The sequence below is a fragment of the Macaca nemestrina genome, chromosome 5, assembly GCF_043159975.1.
Source record: "Macaca nemestrina isolate mMacNem1 chromosome 5, mMacNem.hap1, whole genome shotgun sequence".
Classification (NCBI taxonomy): Eukaryota; Metazoa; Chordata; class Mammalia; order Primates; family Cercopithecidae; genus Macaca; species Macaca nemestrina.
This window is the reverse complement of record NC_092129.1, coordinates 93,447,059-93,471,602: the sequence shown is the minus strand read 5'-3', so window position 1 is coordinate 93,471,602 and position 24,544 is coordinate 93,447,059. Positions and strand designations below refer to the sequence as shown.

Below are 24,544 nucleotides of genomic sequence, written 5' to 3'. Positions count from 1 at the left end.
AGCATGTTCCAGAGGCATCACCTCTATCTTCAATGATCAGATTAGCTAACATTTCTTTTTGGGATATTCTAGTTGTATCAGATACAGCCAGAAATACCTATCTTTCTATGATTTATATTTCTTCATGCAATTGCCTCCTTTTAACCAGTTTTCATGATATAAATTAAGGATACACCAGACAATAAATTACTAATTTCATCAATTAATCCATACCAGATAATTTGATTAACCAAACGAATACTTACTGAGTTGCTGCAATATTCTAGGTTCTGTATATGCTAAATACCAGCAGACAGAGACTGTATGACACAATTCTTATCTGACTGTTGCTCCAAGATTCGTAAACACTGTTAGATCAGATAGATCTGTCTTCCCTATAGATCTGTCTTCCCTGTTACACCAGCTAGATTTGGACAATATGAATTGCTGTAAGACCTAGACTTAGAGTAGAGGCAGGCCTAAGGAAGAATCTCATCTGTTCTTCACTTGCTCCTCTGGTTCTCACCACTCTTCTTACATGGATAAAAGGAAAGACATTCTTCCTTAAAACTTAAAGCAAAGGTGATCTATGCCATCCCCTATCTTTGCATTGTTTTATTCTTCCAATGGAGGGCGCACCTCCATGCAGGAAGTAGCTCTAGTTCCAATATACTACTTTATTTTCATGAGACAGAAACCAGTAGAGAAGAAGCAGCTGAGTATAAGAAGGAATATAGTTTTTACATTTTATGTTTTATATAATTTTGTTTCTTCCACAAAACTTCGACCACTATTGTTAATGTCTTTAGTTTGCTCCTGGTACATGTCGGGTGTCAGTGGAAGAGGAGAGAGGAGAATAAAATATGAAAGAAGGAGAAAGAGCAGAAGGAACTGTGGCCACTCAGAGGCACCTGGAACCTTCTTCTAGCTAAGACTAGTCTTTCTAGACCACAGTGTAGCATATTCTGGAGGCAGCCTGAAAAAATCATGTAGCCAGCTTAAGGAAAAAATGCCAGAAAAGTGATGAAGATGATTCCCTCTTCCCCTTATATTCCAGACAGCACATTATTCATGCCGTTGCTGGCACCAAAGGATAAATTAGACTGTCTGAATATTCTCGGCAGAGAAGAAGCTATAATAGCAAACTGAGTTATACAACATTCTGAACGAAATGCAATAAGGCATGTAACAGGCCAAATCAACTCCAAAGTTAAGCTTAAGAAACAGTCCTCTGCTCTCAATTGTGTGTTTGTGGAGCATAATCTATTTTCTATTCTGGAATAAAGTCAAAGTGAGAGCAGCTTTGACATTACGAATCACCTGCATCAGAGTGAGCTCTATCACACAGACAATTTATTTTTCATAATAGGGTTTAAAGGAGGAGTAAAACAAACTATCACAGGAGACATGGTTGACTGATGAATTCATCATGATCACTACTTCTTAATTAATATTTATTGAACAAAAAAAATTGTACTGTTGAAATACATTGTGTCAATTAAGTAGTGTACAGCTATGGATCAATAGTCACTTAAATAATAAATAAGGTTTTCCTGTTTTCTCACTCTAAGCCAAAATGTGGCTAACACGAAAATGGATCATCAAGATTTCCCTTAATTCTAAGTGCTTATCTCCATTTTTAGTCATACTTTAATGCAAATTCTAGTTGTTACATTTAAAAAAGGATGTGCTATGTTTATGTGTGCTTATCTGTTCAGAAAAAGTACACGTAAACCCTCATTAAACCTAGACCCTCAATTCATTTTATACATACAGTATATAAAATAATCTTATCAGCCTCAAAACTGTTAATAGTTACTCTCCAAAAAGAAAATACAAAAACCTAAAACAAAGTTAAAATACGTGTTTTGTAGGCAACCACATTTGGGTATTTAATCTTGCTTTCATCACTAATGAGAACACACCTTTAGGGTGCAGGTGGCTTTTCTTAGTTTCTTTTGGTAGCATGTAAAAACAGGAAAAAGAATAGCAAGGAGAGAAAAGTTGATTAGTAAATTCATTTTTAATGCAGAGTTCACATTTTACTCTTTGATTTTTTGCTTAAGATGATAGAATAATGCTATAGGATTTCATGGAAATTCTTCTGGAGAGCAATTACCTGAGGTCTGTGTAGGAAGAGCAGATGTGGGACAGCTTCTGATGACCAACATGTAAGTTTTTTCATTATTTAGTCATGAGATTACTTGATACAAAAAGTGGTAGACATTTTGAAATATATATATATGTATATAGTTAAAAGAATTTCAGAAAAGGAATCTGTAAAGTCAGCAATAGAGAGCAATGGAACTGATATATAAAATCCAGCTGCAGACTTGCATGTTTAATTGAACAAATAAATATCTGAGACTCACAATATCCCTAAAATGAATGTGTCATATTTCCCAGAAAACACACACACACACACACACACACACACACAACTAACTCTTCTCATAAATTACCTCTCAACTACACTATCTACCCAGCCCAGAAATTTAGACACTACCCTCAATTCTACCCTCCCTCTCATGCCCTACATCCAAGCAATCACCAAATCTTACAAAACTAACTACTTCCCCAAAGCTTTGGGCTCTACCCACTTGCCTCAATTTCTACCATGTCTACCCAAATAAAGCTATGATCTCTCTACTGGATTATTAAAGTAATTACTTCAGTAGTGCTCCTCTCATTGTTCTAGTTTTATTCCACTAATCCATTCTCCTCACTGTAATTAGAGTGATCTTTTTGAAATGCAAATTTGATTACTTCAGTCACCTGCGTAAAACCGTATGCTCTTCGAATGGAATAAAATCTTCCTATTATATCTTTCCTAACATGGCCCCACCTTCTTCCCCAGACTCATCTTTCATCACCATCACACTCTTTTGCTACGCCCTACCGATACTATAAAGCTTCTAGGTTCTTGAACATGCTGTGAGTTGTATTTCACTACTGAAAATTGGCCAAGATTTTATCTGTATCTCTAATATTTTAACAGCCTGTCATTTAACATCTTCCTTTTTCTATCCTGTCTGAACCTGGATGAATCGGGTAGAAAAACCCTAATGTAAACATAGTGAGAACATTTTTTTTCTTTCTATTATTGGGCCACTTTGCTTAAACATTATATGCAATTTACATATGAGCCAGGATCTTATTTGAACCAGCCTCACTGATGAGCTATTAAATTCAAAAAATTATAGGGTATGAATCAAAAATAAATGTAATTTTCATCACTGCTATCTTCTCCCAGGGGGCACTTACAGGAGATTCACTTTATGACCACCAATTCTACTCATTTCCCCAATCCACTCTTCACCAAAAACCTACGGCGCAACATTTAATATTATTTTATCTCCATAGACCTACTTTTTCTAAGCTCTGAACTATGTGAGTAAATCTGACCTCTCTGGGCTTCTTTGAGGTTCACTTGCTTCACTCATTGTTCTAATTCTGAACAAAACGCATGCTCAAAGATTTAATGGAGCAAGAATGTGAATTGGAAATGGGGAAATTCTGAAGACGCACATTAAGAACTTTTCTCCACTGCATATTTATATTTTTGTCTGTTACATACGTATCACAGTGTTTCAGTGGTGCAATTACAATGTTTTTCTTGAGGAAAATATCAAGGAGCTGTCTAAAATATCAATGGAATGTCAGGAGAACTGATTTAAACTTTATTTTGCTGAAAAATACATGAACAACAAAATGGAAGAAGGTGCTGACAAATGCAAAGGAGTGACACTCAACTGAAAAAAAAAGATTATAAAGAAGGTGCAAGATTCAGTGAGCTGAGATCTGCCTTAATGTTAAGGGAAATGGCAAGCATTTCTGCTATAAAACTTGTTTCCTTCCCTTAGCTTAAAAATTATGCTTATCTGTTACATTGGAGCAGATGTGGTAGATAGACAAACTCAATATCTGTTCTAACAGATATTGACAGTGTTTGCCTTTGCTGCAGAAGCTGGAAACTAAAATATACATTTCCTAGGTGCCCTTGCAGCTAAACATCAGAATGATTTAGGTTCTACCAGTCAGATATTGTTTTGCAAAACATGAATGTAGAACAGAGGACAAGTACACATGTTATAGTATTATTATTATTATTATTTTTTTTTTTTTTGAGACGGAGTCTGGCTCTGTCGCCCAGGCTGGAGTGCAGTGGCGCGATCTCGGCTCACTGCAAGCTCCGCCTCCCGGGTTTATGCCATTCTCCTGCCTCAGCCTCCCGAGTAGCTGGGACTACAGGCGCCCGCCACCTCGCCCGGCTAGTTTTTCGTATTTTTTAGTAGAGACGGGGTTTCACCGTGTTAGCCAGGATGGTCTCGATCTCCTGACCTCGTGATCCGCCCGTCTCGGCCTCCCAAAGTGCTGGGATTACAGGCTTGAGCCACCACGCCCGGCCTATAGTATTATTTTTTAAAGCCTAGTCTAGCTATATTTTATGCTCCCAGTCCATTATGCTTTTGCTCCCATTCTTATTTGTACTACTTTTCATTTGTGTATTTTTGTAAGCTACCTTAAGAACTTTCAAGAATGGTCAATATTGAGCATGTACGTTTGGATAATTTTGAACACTCTTATGTCCAATAACATTGTCAAAAAGTCTTCTCGAAGAGCATTATATAAAAGTTTTTAAATTCTTGGCTAGTCTGATACTTAGAAAAAGTCACCTCATTGTTGTTTTAATTTATATTTACCTAGTTTTTGAAGGTGTTGTGTTTTTTTAATGTTTTTTAAGAAACTTATGGACCTTTTTTGGAAAAATTAAAATTCATGCCTACTAGGGTTTGAATTCATCGCCCAAAGCTTATTTGTTAGAAATGTGATCCCCAATGCATCAGCATTGAGAGGTGGGACCTTTAAGAGGTGAGTAGGTCATGAAAACTCCAAACTCATGAATAAATTAATGTTCTTATTGCAGAAGTGTTTGTTATCATTAAAATGAGTTTATTATAAAAGGGAGTTCAGCCCTCTCACAGATAGTTTCTCTTCATTAAATGTCTTCCACCATGGGATGACACAGCACAAAGGCCCTCACCAGATGCCAGCACCTTGATATGAGACTTCTCAGGCTCCTGAATTGTGAGAATTTCTTTTCTTCATAAATTACCCAGTGATATGGTTTGACTCTGTGTCCCCATCCAAATCTCATCTTGAATTGTACTCCCATAATTCCGACATGTTGTGGGAGGGACCTGTTGGGTGGTAATTTGAACTATGGGGCCAGTTTCCCTCATACTGTTTTCATGATAGTGAATAAGTCTCATGAGATCTCATGGTTTCATCAGGGGTTTCTACTTTTGCATCTCCCATTTCCTCTTGTCACCATTGTGTAAGAAGTGCCTTTTGCCTCCCGCCGTGATTCTGAAGCCTCCCCAACCATGCAGAACTGTAAGTCCAATTAATCTTCTTTTTCTTCCCAGTCTTGGGTATGTTTTTATCAGCAGCAGGAAAATGGAGTAATACACCCAGCCTGTGATATTTTGTTATAGCAACACAAAACAGACTAAGACTATGTCCTTTGTTCATTTATCTATTAAGACTTTATATTAAAACATATTGTCATTATTTGGAGGATATTATTTATTACTTTTTCATTGCATGTATCTTTCTAATATATTTGTTAGATTTTAGCAGTATCTGGGTTATCATTCTTGTTGTTTTCTTAACTGTGTTCAAATTAGTTCACTGGGAGCCAGGGCAACATGGGAAGTCATATGATTAAATAAAACAATGAAAGCACATAAAACAGAATTGTTCAACACTTAGACATTATTTAGATATTTCATTTTTGAAAGATAGAGTGAACACTGAAAAGAGTTAACTCAAACCTTAAAAGGTGAGGAAGAAAACTTAAAACAGGTTTTGAATCAAGTATTACCACATAACTGCATTTAGTCATGTTTTAAAGACTGTGAAGGAAAAGAGAGACAATAAAAGCCTAGAAATGAAAAAATATTGTTCCCATGTCCAGAGAAGGAGAAAAAGATAGATGTAAAAACTATACAGTCAGCTTGATATTATATATTGAAAAAAATCCTAGCCCTGCTAACTAGATAGATGATTTGGAAATATTTAAGAAGAGTTATCTGAGAGAACCATGACATTCCTAAATTGGTATATTTTCTTCTCTGCTCAGATAACAAACTAGCAGATCAGGAAATTCAACCTTGTTGCATTTCAGCAGAATATTTGATAAATCTCTCATGTATCATTGCTGTCAGGAAAAATGAATATGGACTGCTGGGATAATTTGTAGCTGGCTAAACAATATTTCCCCCCAAATTTGTTCATTTGGTTAAGAGAAGTTTCTTTAAGTGGCGTTGTCAAATTTTTTAGGTTGGAACATAAAATAGAACATGTAAAGCAAATTTGAGTATGCACGCTTTGTATTTATTTATATAAAAAATATTTACATACTTAAAATTATTTTAATTTAACAATTTCATGTGTTTATTATGTAAAAATGATATTTTGAAATACATATACATTGTGGAATGGCTCAGCTGAGCAAATTAACTGATGTATTACCTAACATTCTTATTCATTTTTTTTTGTGGTGCAAACACTTAAAATGTTTTCTCATTGACATTTTCAATAAAATATACTGTTATTAACTATAATCATCATGTTGTATAATTATTCCTCCTATCTAATTATAATTTTGTGTAGTTTAATGAACATCTCCCTAACCCCACCTCTTAAAAATACCCAGGCTTTGGTAACTACCATTCTACTATCTAATTCTATGGCATCCATTTGTTTAGATTACACATATAAGTCAGATAATATGGTAATTGTCTTTCTTTGCCTGGCTTATGTCACTAAACAGCATGTACATGTTGGTGCAAATATAGGATTTCCCTTAATTAAGGCAGAGTAGTATTCCATTTTCTTTAACCATTCATCTGTTGATGGACACTTAGGTTGATTCCATATCTTGGCTATTGTGAATAATGCTACAGTGAGCATGGGTGTGCAGATATCTCATAGATATACTGATTTTATTTCCTTTGGACATATACCCAGTTATGGGATTGCTGGATTATATAATAGGTCTATTTTTTCTTAAAGGACAGGAACTTGTTCTGTTACCTATGGTGGAGTGCAGTAGTGCAATCATAGCTCACTGCAGCCTTGAACTCCTGGGTCCGAGTGATCCTCTCACCTCAGCCTCTCAAGTAGCTGGGACTACAGATGCACATCTAATTATTTCTATTTCTGTTTTTATTTTTTTGTAGAGGTTAGATCTTGCTCAGACCGGTCTCAAACTGCTAGGCTCAAATAATCCTCTCAACTCTGCCTCCCAAAGTTCTGGGATTACAGGTATGAGCCACCATGCCCAGTTCAATAACATAATTCTATTTTTTAATTATTGAGGAATGTTTTACTGTTTTCCATAATGGCTATATCATCAGATGTGGATCCCTCCAAATTTTATAATTTTTTGTTTCTTTGAAAAATATTGAGTTCAGACACAGTGGCTCATGCCTGTATCCCAGTGATTTGGGAGGCTGAAGTGGGAGGATCAGTTGAGGTTAGGAGTTTGAAACCAGCCTGGACAACATCACAAGATCCTACCTCTAAAAAGAAATAAAAATTAAATTACCAACTAGGCATGGTGGTGCATACCTGTAGTCCTAGCTACTAGGGAGGCTGAAGATGAAGCATTGTTTGAGCCTAGGGGTGTAAAGTTACAATGAGCTATGATTGTGCCACCACACCCCAGTCTAGGACACAGAGCAAGACTCTATGTCAGAAAGCAAGCAAGCAAGAAACAGCAAGCAAGCAAGAAAAAGCAAGCAAGCCCAGAGGGAGAGAGGGAAGAAGGAAGGAAGGAAGGAAGGAAGGAAGGAAGGAAGGAAGGAAGGAAGGAAGGAAGGAAGGGAGGGAGGGAGGGAGGGAGGGAGGGAGGGAGGGAGGGAGGGAGGGAGGGAGGGAGGGAGGGAGGGAGGGGAGAAAGAAAGAAAGAAAATTAAAATTTATTTTTAAATTTCTTCTTACACCCATTGGTTGTTCAGGAGCATGTTGTCACCCAAAACTGCCTTGTATACAAATTCCTCTGAATAAATATTTGATCACTTACAAACCTGGAGTGGTCTGCCTCGTTTGCAGGTCTACGCTTGTCTTGCATGTATAGAGGGTGATTTTCTATTCCAGAAGGTAGTTTTTCCAACACATTAGGGTAACATAACAGACTAGTTATAACAGACTGTTTTAAGATAACAACAACATAACTTTAATCTCATTAAAAATTCAACATGTTTCAATTCTCCTCACATTTTCCCTTATTTTATTTTATTTCATTTATTTTTAAAGACACTTTTAATAATGAAGTTCATCAGGAGGGCGAAACACAAATTTAACAGTTAAGTAACGACTTCTACATAGCACTACATTTAGGACAATTAACAGAAGGGCCATGAGCAAGTTTATCATTCATATATTAAGCATTATATTGTACATTCAGCAAACTTCATCAAATGTACTTTAATTTCATAGAAAACAATATGATACATATTGTAAAAGAAGCACACAGTTTTTGTGTGCTGGGGTGCAGTGGCACAATCATAGCTCACTGTAGCTTTACACTGACAGTATTTTTGAACTTCATATAAGCTGCATACAAAATGTACGATTCAAATACTAGCTAATCTGAAAACTGTACTTCCTATAATACAAAAATAATACTTTGACATGCATTTTTTAATTAAATAAACAATAACATTTAAACTGATCATTAAAAACAATGTTAGAATTTATAAACATCAGTTATAAAAATATTTTGGTAGCCACTTTTTTTATTATACTTTATGTTCTAGGGTACATGTGCACAACGAGCAAGTTTGTTACATATGTATACATGTGTCATGTTGGTGTGCTGCACCCGTTACCTCGTCGTTTACATTAGGTATATCTCCTAATGCTATCCCTCTCCCTTCCCCCACCCCATGATGTGCCCCAGTGTGTGATGTTCCCCTTCCTGGGTCCAAGTGCTCTCATTGTTCAATTCCCACCTATGAGTGAGAACAAATGGTGTTTGGTTTTCTATTCTTGCGATAGTTTGCTGAGAATGATGGTTTCCAGCTTCATCCATGTCCCTACAAAGGACATGAACTCATCCTTTTTTTATGGCTGCATAGTATTCCATGGTGTATATGTGCCACATTTTCTTAATCCAGTCTGTCACTGATGGACATTTGGGTTGGTTCCAAGTCTTTGCTATTGTGAATAGTGCTGTAGTAAACATACGTGTGCATGTGTCTTTATAGCAGCATGATTCATAATCATTTGGGTATATATCCAGAAATGGGATGGCTGGGTCAAGTGGCATTTCTAGTTCTAGATCCTTGAGGAATCACCACACTGTCTTCCACAATGGTTGAACTAGTTTACAGTCCCACCAACAGTGTAAAAGTGTTCTTATTTCTCCACATCCTCTCCAGCACCTGTTGTTTCCTGACTTTTTAATGATTGCCATTCTAACTGGTGTGAGATGGTATCTCATTGTGGTTTTGATTTGCATTTCTCTGATGGCCAGTGATGACGAGCATTTTTTCATCTGTCTGTTAACTGCAAAAATTTCTTCTTTTGAGAAGTGTCTGTTCATATCCTTTGCCCACTTTTTGATGGGGTTGTCTGTTATTTTCTTGTAGATTTGTTTGAGTTCTTTGTAGGTTCTGGATACTATCCCTTTGTCAGATGAGTAGATTGCAAAAATTTTCTCCCATTCTGTAGGTTTCCTCCTCACTCTGATGGTAGTTTCTTTTGCTATGCAGAAGCTCTTTAGTTTAATTAGATCCCATTTGTCAAATTTGGCTTTTGTTGCCATTGCTTTTGGTGTTTTAGACATGAAGTCCTTGCCCATGCCTATGTCCTGAATGACATTGCCTAGGTTTTCTTCTAGGGTTTTTATGGTCTTAGGTCTAACATTTAAGTCTCTAATCCATCTTGAATTAATTTTTGTATAAGGTGTAAGGAAGGGATCCAGTTTCAGCTTTCTACTTATGGCTAGCCAGTTTTCCCAGCACCATTTATTAAATAGGGAATCCTTTCCCCATTTCTTGTTTTTGTCAGGTTTGTCCAAGATCAGATGGTTGTAGATGTGTGGTATTATTTCTGAGGGGTTTGTTCTGTTCCATTGGTCTATATCTCTGTTTTGGTACCAGTACCACACTGTTTTGGTTACTGTAACCTTGTAGTATAGTTTGAAGTCAGGTAGCATGATGCGTCCAGCTTTGTTCTTTTGGCTTAGGATTGTCTTGGCAATGCAGGCTCCTTTTTGGTTCCAGATGAACTTTAAAGTAGTTTTTTTCTAATTCTGTGATGAAAGTCATTGGTAGCTTAATGGGGATGGCATTGAATCTATAAATTACCTTGGGCAGTTTGGCCATTTTCATGATATTGATTTTTCCTATCCATGAGCATGGAATGTTCTTCCATTTGTTTGTGTCCTCTTTTATTTCACTGAGCAGTGGTTTGTAGTTTTCCTTGAAGAGGTCCTTCACATCCCTTGTAAGTTGGATTCATAGGTATTTTATTCTCTTTGAAGCAATTGTGAAAGGGAGTTCATTCATGATTTGGCTCTCTGTTTGTCCGTTATTGTTGTATAAGAATGCTTGTGACTTTCACACATTGATTTTGTATCCTCACAATTTGTTAAAGTTGCTTATCAGCTTAAGGAGATTTTAGGCTGAGAAGATGGAGTTTTCTAAATAGACAATCATGTCATCTGCAAACATGAACAATTTGACTTCTTCTTTTCCTAACTGAATACCCTTTATTTCTTTCTCTTGCCTGATTGCCCTGGCCAGAACTTCCAACACTATGTTGAATAGGAGTGGTGAGAGAGGGCATCCCTGTCATGTGCCAGTTTGCAATGGGAATGCTTCCAGTTTTTCCCATTGAGTATGATATTGGCTGTGGATTTGTCATAAATAGTTCTTATTGTTTGAGATGCATTCCATCAATACTAAATTTATTGAGAGTTTTTATCATGAAGGGCTGTTGAATTTCAACAAAGGCCTTTTCTGCATCTATTGAAATAATCGTGTGTTTTTGTCTTTGGTTCGGTTTATCTGCTGGATTACATTTATTGATTTGCATATATTGCATCCTAGGGATGAAGCCCACTTGATCATAGTGGATAAGCTTTTTGATGTGCTGCTGGATTCAGTTTGCCAGTATTTTATTGAGGATTTTTGCATCAATGTTCATCAGGGATATTGGTCTAAAATTCTCTTTTTTTGTCGTGTCTTTGCCAGGCTTTGGTATAAGGATGATGTTGGCCTTATAAAATGAGTTAGGGAGGATTCCCTCTTTTTCTGTTGATTGGAATTGTTTCAGAAGGAATGGTACCAGCTCCTCCTTGTGCCTATGGTATAATTCAGCTGTGATTCCATCTGGTCCTGGACTTTTTTTGGTTGGTAGGCAATTAATTATTGCCTCAATTTCAGAGCCTGTTATTGGTCTATTCAGGGATTCAACTTCTTCCTGGTCTAGTCTTGGGAGAGTGTATGTGTCCAGGAATTTATCCATTTTCTTCTAGGTTTTCTAGTTTATTTGCGTAGAGGTGTTTACAGTATTCTCTGATGGTAGTTTTTATTTCTGTGGGGTCGGTGGGGATATCCCCTTTATCATTTTTTATTGTGTCTATTTGATTCTTCTCTCTTTTCTTATTTATTAGTCTTGCTAGTGGTCTATCAGTTTTGTTGATCTTTTCAAAAAATCAGCTCCTGGATTCATTGAGTTTTTGAAGGGTTTTTTGTGTCTCTATCTCCTTCAGTTCTGCTCTGATCTTAATGATTTCTTGCCTTCTGATAGCTTTTGAATATGTTTGCTCTTGTTTCTCTAGTTCTTTTAATTGTGATGTTACGGTGTCAATTTTAGATCTTTCCTGCTTTCTCTTGTGGCCATTTAGTGCTATAAATTACCCTCTACACACTGCTTTAGATGTGCCCCAGAGATTCTGGTATGTTGTATCTCTGTTCTCATTGGTTTCAAAGAACATCTTTATTTCTGCCTTCATTTCGTAATGTACCCAGTAGTCATTCAGGAGCAGGTTGTTCAGTTTCCATATAGTTGAGTAGTTTTGATTGAGTTTCTTAATCCTGAGTTCTAGTTTGATTGCACTGTGGTCTGAGAGACATTTTATGATTTCTGTTCTTTTACATTTGCTGAGGAGTGCTTTACTTCCAACCATGTGGTCTATTTTGGGATAAGTGTGATGTGGTGCTGAGAATGTATATTATGTTGATTTGGGGTGGAGAGTTCTGTAGATGACTATTAGTTCCACTTGGCACAGAGCTGAGTTCAAGTCTTGTATATCCTTGTTAACCTTCTGTGTTGTTGATCTGTCTCATATTGACAGTAGGGTGTTAAAGTCTCCCATTATTATTGTGTGGGAGTCTAAGTCTCCTTGTAAGTCTCTAAGGACTTGCTTTATTAATCTGGGTGCTCCTGAATTGGGTGCATATATATTTAGAATAGTTAGCTCTTCCTTTGAATTGATCCCTTTACCATTATGTAATGGCCTTCTTTGTCTCTTTTGATCTCTGATGATTTAAAGTCTGTTTTATCAGAGACTAGGATTGCAATCCCTGCTTTTCTTTTGTTCTCCATTTGCTTGGTAGATCTTCCTCCATCCCTTTATTTTGAGTCTATGTGTGTCTCTGCACGTGAGATGGGTCTCCTGAATACAGCAAACTGATAGGTCTTGATATTTTATCCAATTTGCCAGTCTGTGTCTTTTATTTGGACCTTTTAGTCCATTTACATTTAAGGTTAGTATTGTTATATGTGAATTTGATCCTGTCATTATGATGTTAGTTGGTTATTTTGCTCATTAGTTGATGCAGTTTCTTCCTAGCATCAATGGTCTTTACATTTTGGCATGTTTTTGAAGTGGCTGTTACTAGTTGTTCCCTTTCCATGTTTAGTGTTGCCTTCAGGAGCTCTTGTAGGGCAGGCCTGGTGATGACAAAATCTCTCAGCATTTGTTTGTCTGTAAAGGATTTCATTTCTCCTTCACTTATGAAACTTAGTTTGGCTGGATATGAAATTCTGGGTTGAAAATTCTTTTCTTTAAGAATGTTGAATATTGGCCCTGCCTGTCTTCTGGCTTGTAGAGTTTCTGCTGAGAGATCCGCTGTTAGTCTGATGGGCTTCCCTTTGTGGGTAACCCAACCTTTCTCTCTGGCTGCCCTTAACATTTTTTCCCCTTCATTTCAACTATGGTGAATCTGAAAATTATGTGTCTTAGAGTTGCTCTTCTTGAGGAGTATCTTTGTGGCATCCTCTGTATTTCCTGAATTTGAATGTTGGCCTGCCTTGCTAGGTTGGGGAAGTACTCCTGGATAATATCTTGCAAAGTGTTTTCCAACTTGGTTCTATTCTCCCCGTCACTTTCAGGTACACCAATCTGACATAGATTTGGTCTTTTCACATAGTCGCATATTTCTTGGAGGCTTTGTTCATTTCTTTTTACTCTTTTTTATCTAAACTTCTCTTCTCACTTCATTTCATTCATTTGATCTTCAATCACTGATACCCTATCTTTCAGTTGATCGAGTTGATTACTGAAGCTTGTGCATTTGTCACATAATTCTCATGTCATGGTTTTCAGCTCTATCAGGTCATTTAAGGACTTCTCTACATTGATTATCTAGTTAGTCATTCATCAAATCTTTTTGCAAGGTTTTTAGCTTCTTTGCGATGGGTTCGAACTTCTTCCTTTAGCTCAGAGAAACTTGATCGTCTGAAACCTTCTTCTCTCAACTCATCAAAGTCATTCTCCATCCAGCTTTGTTCCGTTGCTAGTGAGGAGCTGCATTCCTTTGTAGGAGGAGAGGCACTCTGATTTTTAGAATTTTCAGCTTTTCTGCACTGCTTTTTCCCCATCTTTGTGATTTTATCTACCTTTGGTCTTTGATGATGGTGACGTACAGATGGGCTTTTGGTGTGGATGTCCTTTCTGTTTGTTAGTTTTCCTTCTAGCAGTCAGGACCCTCAGCTGCAGGTCTGTTGGAGTTTGCTCGTGGTCCACTCCAGACACCGTTTGCCTGGGTATCAGCAGCGGAGGCTGCAGAAGAGTGAATATTGCTGAACAGCAAATGTTGCTGCCTGATCATTCCTCTAGAAGCTTCGTCTCAGAGGGGTACCCGGTCCTGTGAAGTGTGAGGTGTCACTCTGTCCCTACTGGGGGCTGTCTCCCAGTTAGGCTACTCGGGGGTCAGGGACCCACTTGAGCAGGCAATCTGTTCGTTCTCAGATCTCAAACTCTGTTCTGGGAGAACCACTACTCTATTCAAAGCTGTCAGATAGGCACATTTAAATCTGCAGAGGTTTCTGCTGTCTTTTGTTTGGCTATGCCCTGTCCCCAGAGGTGGAGTCTACAGAGGCAGGCAGGCCTCCTTGAGCTGCAGTGAGCTCCACCCAGTTTGAGATTTCCAGATGCTGCTTTGTTTATCTACTCAAACCTCAACAATGGTGGGTCCCCCTCCCGCAGCCTCCCTGCCACCTTGCAGTTAGATCTCAGACTGCTGTGCTAGCAATGAGGGAGGCTCCTTGGGCGTGGGACCCTCCAAGCCAGACACAGTATATAATCTGGTGTGCCGTTCACTAAGACTCTTGGTAAAGCGCAGTATTAGGGTAGGAGTGACCCGATTTTCCAGGTGTTGTGTGTCACAGTTTCCCTTGGCTAGGAAAGGGAATTCCCTTCCCCCTTGTGCTTCCTGTTTGAGGTGATACCTCACCCTGCTTCAGCTCTTGCTCGGTGGGTTGCATCCACTGTCCTGTACCTACTGTCTGACACGCCCCAGTGAGATGAACCCAGTACCTCATTTGGAAATGCAGAAATCACCCATCTTTTGTGTCAGTCACACTGGGAACTGGAGGCTAGAGCTGTTCCTATTCGGCCATCTTGGTAGTCACTTTTCTTATAAAAGTACCATGAACTACAATAGAAAATAGTCTCTAACATAAAATTGTGTTAATAACTGTACTATTTTAGATTCTGCTAAATCTTACATTAAATTTATTATAAAATCTTCTTGAGGGGTGGAGTTAAGATGGCTGACTAGAAACAGTGGCGATCTGAGGCTCCCAGCGAAAAGAACCATAATAAGTTTATGAATCCTTCACTGGCAACCAAGGTATCTGGGTTTTCTCATCAGAACTGACTAGGAGGCTAGTGTGATCTACAGAGAGGAAGGAAGAGCAGTGTGGTGTGGTGGCCCACCTGAGAGTCACACAGAGCAGTAGAGTCCCTACCCCCCAGCCAAGGGAAGGAGTGAGTGAGTGTGCTACCCAGCCAGGGAAACCCATTCAGAGTACACACCACCAGGGCCTAGCATCCCAACTGCAGAGTTGCACAAATTCTCCACAGACTCTCAGCTGGAATCTGTTTAAGCCTACAGAGCTCCCAGAGGGAGAGGTGACCAGCACCACAGTTGCAGCTGTCTGCTGTCTAAGCTGTTTGAGCTATTTGGGGAGGGCAGCAGCCAGCACTGGGACTCACAACTGCCAAACATGCTAAGCTCTCTGGGCGGGGGAAGGGCGGCATCCATCTCTAGAGTTCCAGGGCGCACTTTTCCTTTGCTGAAGGCAGGGAGGATGGACCGTTTGGTCCCATCGAAGGCCTTTTCTGCATCTATTGAGAAACTCATGTGGTTTTTGTCATTGGTTCTGTTTATGTGATGGATTTTTGCACTGATGTTTATCAGGGATATTGGCCTGAAATCTTCTTTTTTTGTTGTGTCACTGCCAGATTTTGGTATCAGGATGATGCTGGCCTCATAAAATGAGTTAGGGAGGAGTACTTCTTTTTCTATTGTTTGGAATAATTTCAGAAGGAATGGTACCAGCACCTCTTTGTACTTCTGGTAGAAATCGGGTGTGAATCAGTCTGGTCTGGGCGTTTTTGGTTGGTAGGCTATTAATTGCTGCCTCAATTTCAGAACTTGTTATTGGTCTATTGAGGGATTCAACTTCTTTCTGGTTTAGTCTTGAGAGGGTGTATGTGTCCAGGAATTTATCCATTTCTTCTAGATGTTCTAGTTTATTTGTGTTGAGGTGTTTATAGTATTCTCTGATGGTAGTGTGTATTTCTGTGGGATCAGTGGTGATATCCCCTTTATCATTTTTTATTGTCTCTCTTTGATTCTTCTCTCTTTCTTCTTTATTAGTCTTGCTAGCCGGATATCAATTTTGTTGATCTTTTCAAAAAAGCCAGCTTCTGGATTCATTGATTTTTTTATGTTTTTTTTGTGTGTGTCTTTATCTCCTTCAGTTCTGCTCTGATCTTAGTTATTTCTTATCTTGGTCTCAAGACGTGTCCCCCACAGCCCAACACACTGTCTGTGGCAGACTGTGACCAGGGTGCCTCTTCAGGCCTGACCTTAACTCATCCTTCCTCACTGGGTGGGGCTTCTCTGCAGGAACTCCAACAACTCCAACCAGAGGCACAGAGATGAAACTCTGATCTCCCTGGTCCTGAGCCGTAGGGGGAGAGGTGGCCAAAGTCTCCCTTTCCTCCTGGTGGTTCTGAAGAATCTGGGTAGCCCAGATCAGTGGGTTTCCCCCAGTGAGGCACACCCCTTCCACCAAGGGGCAAAGTGCTTTGTTAAACGAGTCCTGTTCCCCAAGCCACCCAACTGTGTGAGACCTTCTAACAAGTGTTGTCAAATATCCTATACAAGAGTTATTCTACTTGCAACAGGTTAGGCCCCATCAAAGTCAGATATCCCGGAAGAAGGAGCTGAAGTGAATCCCTAGCAAACCGCAGCAGTCCCACAGAAGAGGGACCTGACCATTTAAAGAAAATCAAACAAATAGAAAGCAACAACAGCATCAGCAACAAAAAAGCCCACACAAAAACTCTATTCAAGTGTCAGCAGCCTCAAAGATCAAAACTAGACAAACTCATGAAAATGAGAAAGAATTAATGAAAAAATGCTGACACCCAAAAGGCAAGAGTACTTCTTCTCCTCCAAATGATCACAATGTCTCTCTAGCAAGGGTGCAGAACTGGATGGAGGATGAGAGGGATGAATTGACAGAGTAGGCTTCAGAAGATGGGTAATAAAAAACTACAATGATCTAAAGGAGCATGTTCTAACCCAATGCAAAGAAGCTAAGAACCTTGATAAAAGGCTAGAGGAGCTGCTAACTAGAATAACTAGTTTAGAGAGAAACATAAATGACCTGATGGAGCTGAAAAAACACAGCACAGGAACTTTGTGAAGCATTCCCAAGTATCAATAGCTGAATCGACCAAGCAGAAAAAAGAATATGAGAGTTTGAAGTCTACCTTGCTGAAATAAGGAATGCAGACAAGACTAGAGAAAAAATAAGAAAGAGGAATGAACAAAGCCTCCAAGAAATATGTGACCTATTAAAAAGACCAAACCTATGATTGATTGGGGTACCTGAAGGAGACGGGGAGAATGGAAACAACCTGGAAAACACACTTCAGGATATTATCCAGGAGAACTTTCCCAACTTAGCAAGAGAGGTCACCACGCAAATTCAGGAAATACAGAGACCACTAAGATACTCCATGAGAAGATCAACCCCAAGACACATAATCATCAGATCCTCTAAGGTTGAAATGAAGGAAAAATATTAACGGCAGACAGACACAAAGGTCAGGCCACCTTCAAAGGGAAGCCCATCAGACTAACAGCAGACTCCCAGTAGAAACTCTACAAACCAGGAGATATTAGGGGCCAATATTTAACATTCTTAAAGAAAATAATTTTCAACCCAGAATTTCATATCAAGCCAAACTAAGCTTCATATGAATAAAGCACTAAATATGTAAAGGAAAAACTGGTACCAGCTACTACAAAAACACACCAAAATATAAAGATCAATGACACTATGAAGAAACTGCATGAACTAGTGTACAAAATAACCAGATAGCATCATGATAACAGGACCAAATTCACACATAACAATACTAACCTTAAATGTAAATGGACTAAATGCTTCAATTAAAAGACACATACTGGCAAATTGGATAAAGAGTCAAGACCCATCAGTGTGTTGTATTCAAAAGTCCCATCTCATGTGCAAAGACACACATGGCTTAAACTGAAGGGATGGAGGAAATTTTACAAGAAAATAGAAAGTAAAATCCTAGTTGCAATCCTAGTATCTGACAAAACACACCTTAACAACAAACACCTTAACGCCTTAACAACACCAAACACACCTTAACAACAAAGATCAAAAAAGACAAAGAAGAGCATTACATAATGGTAAAGGGAACAATTCAATAAGAAGAGCTAACTATTCTAAATATATATGCATCCAATACAGGACCTACAATAGACTCCCACACAACAATATTGGGACTTTAACAACCCACTGTCAATATTAGACAGATCAATGAGACAGAAAATTAACAAGGATATTCAGCCCTTCAACTCAGCTCTGGATCAAGTGGACCTAATAGACATCTACAGAACTCTTCACCCCAAATCAATAGAATATACATTTTTCTCAGTGCCACATGACACTTATTCTAAAATTGACCACATAATTGGAAGTAAAACACTCTTCAGCAAATGCAAAAGAACCAAAATAATAAAAACAGTCTTAGACCACAGTGCAATCAAGTTAGAATTCAAGATTAAGAAACTCACTCAACCCCATCTCTACTAAAAAATACAAAAAACTAGCCAGGCGAGGTGGCGGGTGCCTGTAGTCCCAGCTACTCGGGAGGCTGAGGCAGGAGAATGGCGTGAACCCGGGAAGCAGAGCTTGCAGTGAGCTGAGATCCGGCCACTGCACTCCAGCTCGGGAGACAGAGCGAGACTCTGTCTCAAAAAAAAAAAAAAAAAAAGAAAACCTCACTCAATACCACATAATCACATGGAAATTGACCAATGTGCTCCTGAATGACTCCTGGGTAAATAATGGAATTAAGGCAAAAATCAAGAAGTTCTTTGAAACCAATGCGAACAAAGAAACAATGTACCAGAATCTCTGGGACACAGCTAAAGCAGTGTTAAGAGGGAAATTTATGACACTAAATGCCCACATCAGAAAGCTATAAAGACCTCAAATCAACACCCTAATATCACAATTAAAAGAGCTCAGAGAGGCAAGAGCAAACTAATTCAAAAGCTAGCAGAAAACAAGAAATAAATAAGATTAGAGCAGAATTGAAGGAGATAGAGACAGAGAAAAGCCCTCCAAAAAGTCAATGAATCCAGGAGCTGATTTTTTTTTGTTTGTTTGGAAAATTTAACAAAATAGACTACTAGTTAGTCTAACAAAGAAGAGAGAAGAATCACGTAGACACAATAAAAAAAAAATGATGAAGAGGATATCACCACTGACCTCACAGAAATACAAACTACCATCAGAGAATACTATAAGTACCTCCATTCAAATAAGCTAGAAAATTTAGAAAAAAATTGATAAATTCCTGGACACATACACCCTCTCGAGACTAAACCAGGAAGAAGTTGAATCCATGAATAGACCTATAAAAAGTTCTGAAACTGAGGCAGTAATTAATCGCCTACCAACCAAAAAAAAGCAGAGGACCAGACAGATTGACAGTCGAATTCTACTGGAGGTACAAAGGCGGAGCTGGCACCATTCTGAATTATTCCAAAAAATTGAAAAGGAGGGACTCCTCCTCCCTAACATTTTATGAAGGCAGCATTATCCTGATACCAAAACCTGGCAGAGACACAACAAAGAAAAGAAAACTTCAGGCCAATATTCCTCATAAACACTGATGCAAAAATCCTCAATAAAATATTGGCAAACCAAATCCAGCAGCACATCAGAAAACTTATCCGTCACAATCAAGTCGGCTTCATCCCTGGGATGCAAGACTGATTTAACATGTGCCAATCAATAAACATAATCCATCACATAAACAGAACTAAAGACAAAAACCACATGATTATGTCAATAGATGCAGAAAAGGCCTTTGATTAAATTCAACATTCCTTCATGTTAAAAACTCTCAATAAACTAGATACTGATCAAACATGTTTCAAAATAATAAGATCTACTTATGACAAACCCACAGCCAATATCATATTGAATGGGCAAAAGCTGGAAGCATTCTCATTGAAAACTGGTACAAGACAAGGATGCCCTCTCTCACCACTCATATTCAACATAGCATTAGAAGTTCCGGCAAGGGCACTCAGGCAAGAGAAAGACACAAAGGTATTCAAATAGTAAGAGAGGAAGTCAAATTGTCTCTGTTTGCAGATGACATGATTTTATATTTAGAAAACCCCATCATCTCAGTCCAAAAACTGCTTAAACTGATAAGCAACTTCAGCAAAGCCTCAGAATACAAAATCAATGTGCAAAAATGACAAGCATTCCTTTACACCAACAATAGACAAGCAGAGAACCAAATCATGAATGAACCCACATTCAGAATCGCTACAAAAAGAATAAATACCTAGGAATGCAGCTAACAAGGGATGTGAAGGACTTCAACAACTACATACCACTGCTCAAAGAAATAAGAGAGGACAAAAACAAATGGCAAAACATGCCATCCTCATGGATAGGAAGAATCAATATTCTGAAAATGGCCGTACTGTCCAAAGTAATTTATAGATGCAATGCTATTCTCATTAAACTACCATTGACATTCTTCACAGAATTAGAACAAACCACATTAAATTTTATATGGAATCAAAGAAGACCCCATATAGCTAAGATACTCCTAAGCAAAAAGAACAAAGCTGGAGGCATCATGGTACCTGACTTCAAACTATCCTCCAAGGCTACAGTAACCAAAACAGCATGGTAGTGGTATGAAAACAGACATATAGACCAATGGAACAGAACAGAGACCTTGGAAACAACACCACACATCTACAACCATCTGATCTTAGACAAATCTGACAAAAGCAAGCAATAGGGAAAGGATTCCCTATTCAATAAATGGTGCTGGGAAAACTGGCTAGCCATATGCAGAAAACTGAAACTGGACTCCTTCCTACACTTCGTAAAAATTTAACGCAAGATGGATTAAAGACTGAAATGTAAACCCCCAAATTCTAAAGTCCTAAGAGAAAATCTAGGCAGTACCATTTTAGGACACAGGCATGGGCAAAGACTTCATGATGAAAACACTAAAAGCAAATGCAACGTAAGTCAAAATTGACAAATGGATCTAATTAAACTAAAGAGCTTCTGCTCAGCAAAAGAAACTATCATCTGAATGAACAGGCAACCTAAAAATGGGAGAAAATTTTTGTAATCTACCCATCTGACAAAAGTCTGTTATCTAGAACTTACAAGAAACTTAAATTTACAAGAATAAAACGAAAAAAAAAACCCTATCAAAAAGTGGGCAAAAAATATGAACAGACACTTCTCAAAAGAAGACATTTATGTGGCAAAAAAACATACTTAAAAAAGCTCAACATTGCTGACCATTAGCAAATCAAAACCACAATGAAATACCATGTCGTGCTAATCAGAATGTCAATTATTAAAAAGCAAAGAAACAATATATGATGGCAAGGCTGTGGAGAAATAAGAAAGCTTTTACACTGCTGATGGGAATGTAAATTAGTTCAACCATTGTGGAAGACAGTATGGCCATTCCTTAAGGACCTAAAACCAGAAATACCATTTGACCCAGCAATCCTATTACTGGATGTATAACCAAAGGAATATAAACCATTCTACTATAAAGATACATGCACACGTATGTTTATTGCAGCACTATTTACAATAGGAAAGTCATGAAACTAACTCAAATGCCCATAAATGATAGACTGGATAAAGAAAATGTGGTACATATGCACCATGGAATAATATGCAGCTGTAAAAAGGAATGAGATTATGGCCTTTGCAGCAACATGGATGAAGCTAGACACCATCATCCTCAGCAAACTAACACAGGAACAGAAAACCAAACACCACATGTTCTCACTCATAAGTGGGAGTTGAACAATGAGAACACATGGGCACAGGGAGGGGAACACCACACACCAGGGCCTGTTGGGGGGTGGTGGTCGAGGGGAGGGAACTTAGGATGGATCAATAGGAGCAGCAAACCACTATGGCACATGTATACCTATGTAAAAAACCTGTAAGTTCTGCACATGTATCTTTGAACTTAAAAACAAACAAACAAACAAACAAGCAAAAAAAAACTTATTGAAAAAACTTTGGTATGAATCTTCAGAAGGTTTTATTAAATGACATTTTAAGAACCTGTGAACATTCCATTCTATTAAAGCATAACAGAGTACATAATGAATATTTAACGGCACACAGAGAATAGAATTAAAACAAACAATTTTCTTAAACAGTTCTCTTTGACTACTTATCAAAGTAGTATACTTGATAGTAGTACTACTTATCAAGATAGTATACAATCAAGTATACTTACTGAGATAGTATTGAGTATTTCCTGAGTATTGTCTGGAGTTAGGTTGGTAGGTAGTCAAAGAGAACTGTTTAAAAATGTTACAAAGTCACCATACTTCATTCATGTAGCCTTAGATGCCTTTTAGAACAAGACCTCAAAAATATTTAACCCAGTCTTGAAAATCTTCTCAAGTCCAACAAACAAACTTTTAAAACCCCATTTTAAAGACTTGACAATAGAACAAGTACACATAATGAAAACACATAATTTGTATGTTTACTAATTTAATGGGTTTTCATTTATATTTGTAATTTAGAATTTATTTGCAGAAATAAAATACACATACACATAACTGAAAAAGGTAAATTTCATGACCTAGAAATGCAATCCTATGTGATAAATTAATTTGTTTTTAAAAATATAATTTACCAAACTTTATCTTCTCTGACATTTTGGATTGGCAGCTATTGTTATTTAGAAAATTCATACTGCTGCGAGTTTATTTCTTGCTTCTTGAGTATGTTTAATTTGTACAAAGCTTTCATTCATGCTAGTAGCTGCCTTGGGGTCATTTTTTACTTAATCTTCTGTCACCAGATAAATTGTACAAGATTCTTATCCTTGAGTTGCAAAAGCCTAAATAAAAAGTTTCACTTTTAACCTTTTAATTTATAAAATTCCACTAAAATTTTTATTTAATTTTTATGAAGGTCCACAAAAATATCTTCTTTCTTAAGAATCAAGCACTTTTATTCAAATAAATATTCTTCAAAGTTTTTAACTCTTCTATTAGAGTTTTATTTTTATTTTTCATAATGATAATTTGATTTTCTAGGCTTTTCACATATTCTTTCTTCTGTAATATTCTCAAATGGCTTTTCTTGTCTGAAATATTTTTGCTGTTTTTGGTTGTTTACTCTTCTAAACATTTTAGATCAACTTGTCAAGTTCATCAAGCAGCCTATATTTCATTAACATCATTTCTCCTTTCAATTGGGGGTCTTCTGTATTATTTGTTTGACATGTAAGAGTCATAGAAGATGTCATCATCATTGTTTGTGGCAGAGAAGGTAGTTTGGATCTGATATGTCTGCATATCTCCTGATGCAGTCTGTACAACCAACTGATTGCTGGACACAAGTATTTGCTGTCCATCAGAGACCTGCATATACTAGAGAATAGTTTTACCTTGCATATACTAAAGACCTATCAGAGACCTGCATATACTAGAGAATAGTTGTACCTTGCTGAGTATTGCCTGAATTTGTCATAGTTAATTATGTCTGAAGTCTCTGGACTCTAGCTGTGCCTGGACTGGCCAATGGTGAGTCTCCACTTGGGACAAAGGCAATGTACTATTCGCTGCCCTTGTGAGAGATAGGAGTGGAACAGACAGAAGTGACAGCAAAAACTCCAAGGTTTTCTTCATCTCCTTTTCTGTCCCATACATCTTCAGAAGATAGGTCTTTTAAAAATTTTCTGTAAGATGAATGCTGTGCTAGCATCCTGTAGGCTTTCCATAATGAGCCTAAGCTGTCAGATGGGTCCTGAGACTCCTCACCTTCTGATAAAGATCATACTATTGGCACATGTGGTGGGTGAATTACAGAAGACTGAGCTGTCTGGATGACATCCTGAATCTGTACTTGCTCTCCAAGAAGAGGTACCATTGTCATTAGTACAGATCATCTTAATGCCATCTGTTTAGTAATATGAGAAATATGAGCTCCCTGAACTGCTGAACCAGACTGAGATGCAGTCTCTGATGTGTTACACTTGCGAGAATCTTCCATAATCAACTCTTGGGGGTCAAGTGGGGTGAAGAGAATTAGTCTCACTTACAAGTCAACTGTCCTAGACTACCTTTTCCTTACCAATTAGGACCACCCCTGGCCTCCCCCAACCACATTTTATATTTTTGATGTCACAATTTACATTTTTTGCATTGTGCATTTTTTAAAACTTATTACAGTTATTATTATTTTTAATCATTTTGTATTTTAACCTTCATACTAAATATATGAAAGATTTATACACCATCATTAGAGTATTACAGTATGTTGTATTTGACTGTGTATTTACTTTTACCAGTGAGATTTATATGTTCATATTTTCCTGCTACTAGTTAGCATCCTTTACTTTCAGCTTAAAGTGCTTTCTTTAGCATTTTTTGTGAGACAGGTCTGG

At 37.8% G+C, this 24,544-nt stretch overlaps 1 pseudogene; it reads right to left on the bottom strand.

Moving 5' to 3' along the window:
* Nucleotides 1-14,857: 14,857 nt before the first annotated feature.
* LOC105492280 (cyclic AMP-dependent transcription factor ATF-1-like) lies at nt 14,858-24,150 on the bottom strand (annotated as a pseudogene).
* Between the last annotated feature and the right edge of the window lie 394 nt (nt 24,151-24,544).